The 10,634-nt window shown below is 44.1% G+C and overlaps 1 protein-coding gene across 1 annotated transcript in view; it reads left to right on the top strand.

Annotated features, from left to right (window-relative positions):
• Nucleotides 1-664: 664 nt before the first annotated feature.
• PAK1 (p21 (RAC1) activated kinase 1) overlaps nucleotides 665-10,634 on the top strand; it is a 62,797-nt gene continuing 52,827 nt past the window's right edge. Inside the window, exon 1 of the mRNA XM_087966015.1 lies at nucleotides 665-882. The gene's annotated coding sequence lies outside the window, so the exon portion shown is untranslated. The remainder of the gene's footprint in view (nucleotides 883-10,634) is intronic.

Here is a 10,634-nt window from a genome sequence, read left to right as displayed (position 1 = left end):
CTGTTTTATTCTACATTCTATTCTATTCTATTCTATTCTTTATTCTATTCTTTATTTGTAATTTTATTCTATTCTTAATTCTAATCTATTCTATATTATGTATTCTATATTCTATTCTATATTTTATATTCTATATTCTGTTTTATTCTACATTCTATTCTATTCTATTCTATTCTATTCTATTCTTTATTCTATTCTTTATTTGTAATTTTATTCTATTCTTAATTCTAATCTATTCTACATTCGATTATATTCTCTATTCTATTCTTTATTTGTAATTTTATTCTGTTCTTAATTTTATTCTATTCTTAATTCTATTTTATTCTTAATTCTATTCTATATTCTACTCTACATTTTACATTCTATATTCTCTTCTATTCATTATTTGTAACTTTATTCTATTCTTAATTCTATTCTATTCTTAATTCTATTCTACGCTCTCCCTTCTACATCCCGTCTCATCCCAACCCACCACCAACCACCACCACCCCTTCCACTTTCCTCCCCTCCCTCCCACCTTTCGAGCGACCCTCCCCCCTCCCTCTCCTTGCTCGCCTCCCGCCCCCTCCCTCCTCTCCCTCCTCCCTTTGCCAAACGGGGGTGGGGCAAGCCCGTTTGCAGGACACGCCGGTCAGCCAATGGCAGAGGCGGTCCGAGCGGCCGAGGAGGCGGGCCCTGGCGAGGTCCGCGGGTGGGCAAAGGTAAGGAGCAGCCGGCGCGCCACTCGCCGCTTCGCCGCCTTGCAGGACGGAGCTCCGCGGCGCAGCGCAGCACAGGGGGGGGCGCGTCTCCCTTGCTGGCCTGGGCGAGGAGAGGAGGAGGAGAAGAAGGGCAGAGCAGGAGGAGGCTGGCAGCCGGGAAAGGGGAAGCCGGAGCCCGCCGGTGAGTCTGGCGGGGGGCGGCGGGGAAGGCAAGTTTCTCCCGGCTGGGCGTGGAGGGAGCCGGCGGGCAGGCGGGCTCTTCGGGCAAGGCAAGGCAGCCTCGCTTCTCCTCCCGCGCCTCTTCCAGGATCGCGATGCCCAGCCTGGGGGAGAGGGCGAAGGTCGGGCTCGCTTCCCACCGGGCAGCCCCGGCGTCAAAGCTGCCATATCCCCGGGCAGGAGGCGGACGGACGCCGCGCTGGGAAACAATGCCCGGCCGCCCCGATCGCGCTGCCCCTGCCCAGCCCAGTTCCCAGCCGCGCGGCCGGGCTCGTTCATTCATTCGCCGCTCCGCTAACAAAGGCTCGCCGCCGCCGCCGCTTTGCCCAGCCCGAGGCGAGACGGGGCTGATCGGAGTGGGGAAGCGCGTAGAAGCCTCCCTTGCCTTTTGGCCTTGCCTTGCCCTTGTGGGGGGAGCTGTTCCTGGGGGGCCGGCCCCCAAAGGAGCCCCGGGGAGCTTTGGATCTGGACAACCCACCCTGTAAGGTAGGCTGGCGAGAGAGAGGGAGGGAGGGAGAAGAGAGAGGAGAGACAGAGGGAGAGAGGGAAGAGACAGACAGACACAGGACAGGAAAGAGGCAAACAGAAAGGGAGGGAGGGGAGAGAGAGAGAGAAAGAGCTGGATAGAGAAGAAAGAGGAGAGACACAGAGAGAGGGAGAGGGAGGGAGGGAGAGAAGAAAGAGGAGAGACAGAAAAAGAGAGAGAGACAGAAAGAGACAGAGAGAGAGAGAGAGAGAGATGGATAGAAGAGAGAGAGAGGAGAGACAGAAAGAGACAGAGACACAGAGAGACAGGCAAAGAGGGAGAGAGAGAGAGAGAGAGACAGAAAGAGAGAGACAGAAAGAGAGGGGGAGAGAGAAGAGAGAGGCAGAAAGAGAGAGAGAGAGATAGGGATAGAGGGAGGGAGAGAGAGAGAGAGAGAGAGAGAGGGAAAGAGACACAGAGAGACAGGCAAAGAGAAGAGAGAGAGAAGGGAGAGAGAGAGAGAGACAGAAAGAAGAAAGGGGAGAGAGAGAGAGAGAGAGAGTCTCAATTTCACCCAGTCAAGTTCTCTGCTGGGTCGGAGCAGGGATGCAGGAATCCAGATCCAGAAATCGGTTCTCTAATTTAGCCCATTTAAACCAGGGGGATTAGAAGCCAGAGGGGGCTGCGTGGAGAAAAAACTAGGGTTAGTTTTAACCAGGGTTAATATATCTGCTGGTCTTGGGGATTTCTCCCCCTCCCCAACTCAGCCTGTTTGATTTAATTGGTGGTGTGAAAGATTGTGTAATTTCCCCCCACGTGGAGAGAAGCTGCCCCTTAAATCTTAAAATTTTTCCATCCTTGGCTGGATTGAGCAGCTTTGGAGAGCAAAAAGATGAGTTTTTCTGGAGTGAGATGGGCGGCGTATAAATTCAATTAAATAGATTCAACTAATTGGTTCAATTAAATAAGTTAAGTAATCAAATGAAATGATTAAGTTAAACTAAACTGTTAACAGAGTTGGAAGGGACCTTGGAGGTCATCCAGTCCAACCCTCCTCCCGCCCAAGCAGGAGAATGAATTAAATAAAATAATCAAATTAAATTAATAAAGGGAAGTGTTGTGGTGAGTTTTGGGTTTGCCAAAGCTTGCACTGTGGAGACGACAAAAAGTTATTTAGGTTTGGTCATTAATAAAATTATCTGGTCATTAATAAAAGCTTTGCTCAATGGATTGATGGTTAAAGCTTCCTGTACATGGGCATAGCTGGGATTTTACATCATACTAACCCGGTTTGACTAAACCATGGTTTCGGGTAAGCCATACGTAAGACATTCCCCCACAAAATTCATTTCCAAGCAACAGTCTGAATTTTATAGTAGCCCCCGCCTCCCCCAAATAATCTGTCTGACAGTTTTGCCTGGTGGCTAAAATAGCTCTTGGGTGTCTTTCTCGAGCTAATCCGAATTCTGAAGAATTGCATTTTCTAAATGCAACTTCCTGCTTTTTCCAGCACTTTGTTTTTATTTGGGAAACTTTAAGCTCCGAATGTAGAATCCTTTAGCAAGGGCTGATAATAGCAAAATAGTCCTTTAACTATTCCGGTGCTTACCAAACAACAACCATAATAATAATAATAATAACAACAACAACAACAACAACAATAATTTATTTTAAGAAAATACTTGGTCGATACCTAGGATGCTGGCAACATTCTGTATCAACCATCAGTGCCAGTTAATAATATTTGTGATACATTTTTAAATGTTCAGTTGACTCGAGTTTCAGGTTTAATAAATAAAAGTTTAATAATATAACTATGATACATTTTTAAATGTTCACTTGACTGAGTTTCATGTTTAATTAATAAAGTAATAATGATAATAATATAATTGTGATACATTTTTAAATGTTCAGTTGACTGTTTCATGTTTAATTAATAAAGTATACTATATAATAATAAATGTGATAGATTTTTAAATAATCAGTTGACTGAGTTTCATGTTCAATGAATAAAGTATACTATATAATAATAATAAATAAATAATAATATTTGTGATACATTTTCAAATGTTCACTTGACTGAGTTTCATATTTAATGAATAAAATAATGGTAATAGTAATAATAATACAATTATGCGATCTCCTGTAAAGATTCTCCTCTGATTTAATGATTTAATGAGTCCTGTAATCGGGGTCTCCTCTGATTTTTTTCAACCTCAGCAACTTCCAGATTTGCCGGATTCGGCTCTCAGAATTCCCTGAGGAATTCTGGGAATTGAAGTCCACACGTCTTAAACTTGCTGAGGTTGGGAAATACTGGTCTACTCCATCAGGTCAGGGGGGTGTCGGAGGTCAAAGATCAATAGAGGCTATATCCCACTTGTACTTTAAACCTCATTTTTTTTGCTGCAACTTCCTCTTACTTTAAGCCCACGAAAGATACAACTTTCCATAACCCTAATTGTGCCAAAGTTGGTGGCATCTGGCTCTCTTATCAAGGGCCAACATTGCAATGCAACTGCTGTTTCGCTTAGCAACATAAATTTTGGAATTCAATGGTGGTCGTAGGTACAGATTTACCTGTACAGGTAAGGTCTGAATTTATAATGAAGCCCAGAATTATGGTTGTAAGTCTTGCCTGTTGGAAATTTTGGGCTCCATTGCGGTCATAAGTAGAGGACTACTTGTAAACAGGGGTCTCCAACCTTGACAACTTTAAGACTTGTGGACTTCAACTTCAAAGCTGGCTGAGGAATTCTGGGACTTGAAGTCCATAATTCTTAAAGTTGCCAAGGTTGGAGACCCCTGACCTGTAACACGTTAACTGAATCTGGTTGACTTTGCTTGTCAGAAGGTCGCAAAAGGGGACCACATGACCCCGGGATGTTGCAACCATCATAAATCTGAGACAGTTGTCCAAATTTTGATCATGTGACCATGGGATTGCTGCAATGGTCATAAGTGGGGGAAAATGGTCATAAGTCACTTTTTTCAGTGCCATTGTAACAGCAAACAGTCACTAAACAAATGGTTGTAAATCCAGGACTATTTGAGGTGCATGATTGCCCTTGGTTCATCGTGGTTTGTGGTTCACAAACCTCTATGTGACATGCATCGGACCCACAAGCTGGTTAATCTTTGGGCAAGAGGGATTTAAATATGTATATATATGTATATATATATATATATATATATATATATATATATATATATAATATATATATATTAATACCCTCATGCATCATCACAAAATCTCCAGAACCATAAAGCCCAGAACAAACTTGAAATTTGGCTCGTATGGTTCCTCTTGGCTTCTAGGTGCTCACTAAGAAAGGATTTTTTCGAAATAACCATCAGAGCATTTAGAGTATTTCCTATATTATTATTATTAACACGCTCTGATGCTAAGGAGTTCGACTCCCCCTCCCCACCTGAAAAGAAATCTGTTCCAAGTGCAAAACACAAGCAGAGGAGAGGAGTTTCAGTTTCAGAGCAGCAAGCAGCTTTAGTACAGAACAGTTGAGCTAAGCCACATCCAGGCTCCTTGCTGTCTCCTTGCTCACACAGCAAATACTGCTTCAGTTTCCAAACAGCCCTCAGCTCTCTCACACACTGACAGAATGCTAGCCAGAGGAATACTGATGGATGCTGGTAGGCAGAGGCAGCATTTCTCCCCCTTATTCCCCCCCCCCCCAAAAAAAACTAAGATAGATGGATGGATGGATGGATAGATGGATGGATGGATGGATCGATAGATGGATGGATAGAGATCTGCAAAGTTCAGCTATTTTTAAATGCTTAGTGGAAGGAAAGCTTTATGGAGCCTTGATATTTCTCCATGTTTAAGTCATAGAAACGACTTGGGTGGCTTGCAATCAAAAGTTGACCCTCTTCCAGATGTGTGGACTTCAACTCCCAGAATTCTTGGCAGCCTCCCTGCTGTTCCTGCGGGAAGGGGCTTGTGTGAATGGCTTGTGTGAATGAAAGTGTGGTTTGCTGCCGCCTGCTTTTTGCTTTTATTATTTCTTTCAGTCTGGGTTCTTGGCTGTTGTCTCCTGTTCAAAGACCAGCCAAGACAGGCCCAGTTTGGCTTTAATCTGATCGTACCGATTCAGCTAGGGAGCGTCAAAAACCTCTTTCTTCAAATTTCTCTGCAAATCCAAGGAAAATCTGGCAAATGTGGCTTCCTTGAGAAGGTTCCTTATTTAAAGCATTGTTTAGAACTCCCGGAGATCTATTCGTTAGATTGATATGAACCAACTCATGAAATGGGGGAATCAAACCGTGGCAACTTTAAGATCTGTGGACTTCAACCCCCAGAATTCCCCAGCCAGCCATAGTCCTTTCTTCCTTCCTTCCTTCCTCTTCCTCTCCTTTTTCCTTTTTCTTTCTATCTTCCTTCCTCTTTCTCTCCTTTCTTCTTTCCACCCTCCCTCCCTTTTCCTTCCTTCCTCTTTGTCTCCTTCCTTTTTCCCTCCCTCCCTCCTTTCTTTCTTTCTTTCCTCCCTTCCTCCCTTTCTCTTTTCCTTTTTCTCCCTCCTTCCCTTATTTCCTTCCTCTTTCTCTCCTTTTTCCTTTCCTTCTTTCCTTCCTTCCTTCCTTCCTTTCCTTTCCCTTCCTTTCCTTTCCTTTCCTTTCCTTTTTTCTCTTTCCTTCTTTCCTCCCTCCCTTTCCTTCCTTCCTCTTCTCTCCTTCCTTTTTTCTGCCTCATTCCCTCCCTCCCTCCTTTCTTTCCTTCCTTCCATTTTCCATCTATCCATCCATGCTGGCTGGGGAATTCTGGGAGTTGAAGTCCACAGGTCTTAAAGCTGCCAGGGTTGGACACCTCCTCCTCTCTGAGTCTTCTCCACTAGTAAAGGTTTGGTATATCTCAACACTGTGTGGAAGATGGTTTGCAAGCCCCCCAAAAAAAAAATGGACCTGGAAAATACACTGGCAGGTTCACACCACACGCCAAACCCGGATTTTACCAGAGATGTGTTGCTCACCTATTCTGCCATGCTCAAACACACCAGCCGCACAACGGTATCCTTTGACGTCTCGCTTCTCCATCCCACCAAAGGGCCGACTACATAACCCATCCTAGCTGAGGTGTCAGTTGGCTGAGTTCCCCCCGCCAGCTCCGAGAGGACTTTGCTTCCATAGCTTGGAGACGTTTTGCTCAGAGCCCCATCCTCTTCCTCTTCCTCCTCCTCTTTGAAGTCTTCTAGCTTTGCAGCCATCAGGGCGTCTTCTGCTGTTTAGGTCTCTCATTTCTTACAGAGGTTTTTTTTTTTTTTCCTTCTGGCTTCAAACGTTGCAACGGTTTCTCTGAATGAATTGTGTGATGTTCTCGATTCTGGAAGGCCCATCCGCCTTTGTGGGTGGCTTGGTGGCTCTGGTTAGGATCCGAGAAATCCTGACAGGCGGCGACGACACGTTGGGGTTTTTCCATGGATGCCTCTTAACGAGAACCATGTGTGACATTCGAAAGCAAGCAAGCTGCGCTCGTTTATTTCTCTCCCCTTCTTTTTCCCTGCCCTCTTCCTGCTTAAACCTCTCCCTTCCTCATCTCCACAAACTGGTTTCCCATCGAAGGAGAACCAGCACGCTAAAACGTTAATTCTCAAACTCGCGCGTTGAGAAGAAACTCGCGGATTGCTTGAATTTTATTCATAAACTTCAGGCCCTTGGAATGCAGGTCGTCCTCAACCGAGTGACTGCAATCGAGGCCAATATTCCCGTTGCTAAACGAGACAGTTGTTCAGTGAGGGTTTTTTTTTTGCCCCATTTTATGACTGTCTCCAATTAAATATATTCCCGGGCAAAAGCTCTGGTATTTTAGTTACATTCTTTTAAAGATTAGAGTTGGAATGTACTTCCACTTCCAAATTGTTGCAGTCCTCTTCCAGATTTCCTTCCTCACCCCTCCCTAAAACGAGCATAGAGATGTTTTGTGAGTTGACAATGGCCTTCCTTGCCACAGTTAGAATTTTAGAATAAAATTAGAATTCTTTATTGGCCAAGTGTGGTTGGACACACAAGGAATTTGTCTTGGTGCAAATGCTCTCAAGGTACATAAAAGAAAAGAGACATTCGTCAAGAAAGAATCATCAGGTACAACACTTAATAATAGTCATAGGGTACAAATAAGCAATCAAATCATACTAGGAAGCAGTCAATATAAATCGTAAGGATACAAGCGACAAAGTTACAGCCATACAGTCACAAGTGGGAGTGATGAGAAGATTAATAGTAATAGTAGTGCAGACTTTGTAAATAGCTGGCCAGTGTTAAGGGAATTATTTGTTTAGCAGAGTGATGGCGCTGGGGGAAAAAACTATCCTTGTGTCTAGTTGTTCTGGTGTGAAGTGCTCTATAGCGTCGTTTTGAGGGAAGGAGTTGGAACAATTTATGTCCAGGATGTGAGGGGTCTGTAAATATTTTCACAGCCCTCTTTTTGACTAGTGCAGTATACAGGTCCTCGATTGAAGGCGGGTGGGTAGTAATTGTTTTTTCTGCAGTCCCAATTATCCTCTGAAATCTGTATCTGTCCTCTTGGATTGCAGAACCAAACCAGACAGTGATAGAGGTGCAGATGACAGACTCCGTAATTCCTCTGTAGAACTGGATCAGCAGCTCCTTGGACAGTTTGAGCTTCCTGAGTTGGCGCAGAAAGAACATTCTTTGTTCTGCTTTTTTGATGACGTTTTTGATGTTTAGGTGTCCATTTTAGGTCTTGTGCTAGGATAGAACCTAAAAATTTAAGTTAACTGCTGCAGTGGTTAAGTTAGTCACACGATTGTTCAGCGAGTCTGCCTTCCCGTGGACTTGGCTTGTTCCGGTCGCAAAAGGAGACCACACGACTATCGTAAATGCGATGTCTGCTACCTTTTAAAACCGAATCAGGTTGACAAAACAGGGACTTAAAAATTGGCTTTTTCGCACAACTAACTGGAATTAGTTTTGGGAAAGGAAAAAAAACAAACCCTGGCAAATGAAGGGAGACAATATTCTCACAGCTTTCTCTCCACAACGAGCACTTTATCCTGTTACAAAAGACGATTATTGCTTAAGTTGTGCGGATGGCTGCAGGCATCCTGGTTGTGAGGCATATGCTCCGTGCATCGCACAACTGTTGCTGTGTGTGTCACTTTCCTGTTGATCTCTCTTTAAGCACCGGGTTTCTTAACTTTGTCAATTTTTAAGTTGGGTGGACTTCAACTCCCAGAATCTCCCAGGTAGCACTTGGAGTCCTGACCTCTTAAAGCAGGGTGGCTGGGGAATTCTGGGAATTGAAGTCCATACATTTCCCCTCCTGGGAAGGATAGACTGAGGTTTTTGGGGTTGTTTTTAACTGTTGTGAGCTGTCCGCTTGGAATGAATAAATGAATGGGTGGATAGAAAAATCACATGATATTTTGGGGGCTTCTCTCACTTTCTCAGTCCAGGCCTCCCTCGCAGGGTTATTGTGGGGATTAAATTAAGGGAACCTGTTTGTGACCTTGGGAAAAAAAAGACGATATAATCGATCAATAAAATTTGGCTGTGCTTATAGGCTTCTAATGAGATGCTGGTTCTTCTTTGCATCCCAGAAGTAAATATGTAAACATCGCTCTGGTTTTAAACTTGGTAAAAATATGTTTCTTGGAAGGAGCATTAAGAAATGAGTGTGGGAACCATCAATCTCTTAAAATCTTTATTAAAGTTGATTCCTCCCAAAGCACCTGTGAATTTCTGTTTTTTTTAGCAGAGTAATCGGGTCATCTCTTCTGGGGAGATTTCCTTCCTCCTTTTCTTTTCCTTCCCTTCCTTTTCTTTCCTTTTCCTTCCTCCTTTCATTTTTCTTTCCTTTCCTTTCTTTTCTATTCTTTCCTTTCCTCTTTTCCTTCCTTTCTTCCTTTCTCTTGCTCCTTCCCTTCCTTTTCTTTCCTTTCCTTTTCCTTCCTCCTTTCATTTTTCCTTTCCTTTCTTTTCTATCCTTTCCTTTCCTCATTTTCCTTCCTTTCTTCCTTTCTCTTGCTCCTTCCCTTCCTTTTCTTTCCTTTCCTTTTCCTTCCTCCTTTCATTTTTCCTTTCCCTTTCCTTCCTTTCCTTTCCCTTTCCTTTATTTTCCTTTCCTTGTTTCCCTTCCTTTCCTTATTTCTCTTCCCCCTTCCCTTCCTTTTCTATTCTTTTTTTCCTCTCCTCTCCTCTCCACTCCTCCCCTCCCCTTCCCTTTCTATATTTTGCATATTATGAATTGGAAAACCATACAACAAGGCAGCCTTTGTGGGTGGAAATACGCAGGACACAATTTTCACTCTTGGTGACTCTTTGAATTTCCTCTCCTTGTGGTATTCCCCCTAACGAACCGCTGACGCCAACCGGGTTTACGTTGGCAGAGCTAACAAACTGCATGGCTTGCTGAGCTGAATTCATTTTCCTAGTTTACTAATTCAACATCATGGGTGAAATTCAACACAAGCCAGGAGTGGGAAGAAGGAAGGAAGGAGGAGGAAAGGAAGTAAGAAAAGAAGGGAGAGAGAGGGAGGGAGGGAAGGAAGGAAAGGAGAGAAGAGAGAGGGAGGGAAGGATGGGAAGAAGGGGAAGGGAGGGAAGGAGTGAAGGAAGGAAGAAAAAGGGGAAGGATGGAGGGAAGGGAGGGAGACACAGGGAAGGAAGAGAAAAAGGGAGGGAGAGGGAAGGAAGAGAAAATGGGAGGGAAGGAAGGAAGAGAAGAGGAAGGAAGGAAGAGAAAAGGAAGGACGGAGATGGAAGGAAAAGGGGAAGGAAAGAAGAGAAGAGAGGGAGGGAGGAGGGAGACAGAAGGAAAAGGGGAAGGAAAGAAGAGAGAGGAGGAGGGAAGGAATGGGGAAGGAGGGAGACAGAAGGAAAGGGAAGGAAAAGAGAGAAGAGAGGGAGGGAGGGAAGGAATGGGGAAGGAGGGAGACAGAAGGGAATGGAAGGAAAGAAGAGAGGGAAGGAGGGAAGGAAAGAATGGGGAAGGAGGGAAGGAAGAGAAAAGGGGAAGGAAGGGAGAGAAGAGGAAAGGAAGAGAGAGAGAGAGAGAGAAGGTGAAAGGAGGGAAGGAAATTATGTCAGTGCTGCTGCTTTTCTGCACTAAGAAGGAACTAAAATAATTGCATCCAAATTGCTGCGCAAGCAATTTGGATGATAAGGGGACCATTGATGAAATGTTTTTCCTCTTGTCTCCTGGGTTAATTAATTTTCTGCTTACTGTGCTTTACAACGGCAGCCGCGATACTAAATTGAATCTGATACCTTGG

This window comes from Notechis scutatus, chromosome 5 (assembly GCF_049901735.1).
Source record: "Notechis scutatus isolate UNSWTSFEM ecotype Mainland chromosome 5, rNotScu1.2, whole genome shotgun sequence".
Taxonomy (NCBI): Eukaryota; Metazoa; Chordata; class Lepidosauria; order Squamata; family Elapidae; genus Notechis; species Notechis scutatus.
This window is presented reverse-complemented; position numbering and strand designations above follow the sequence as displayed.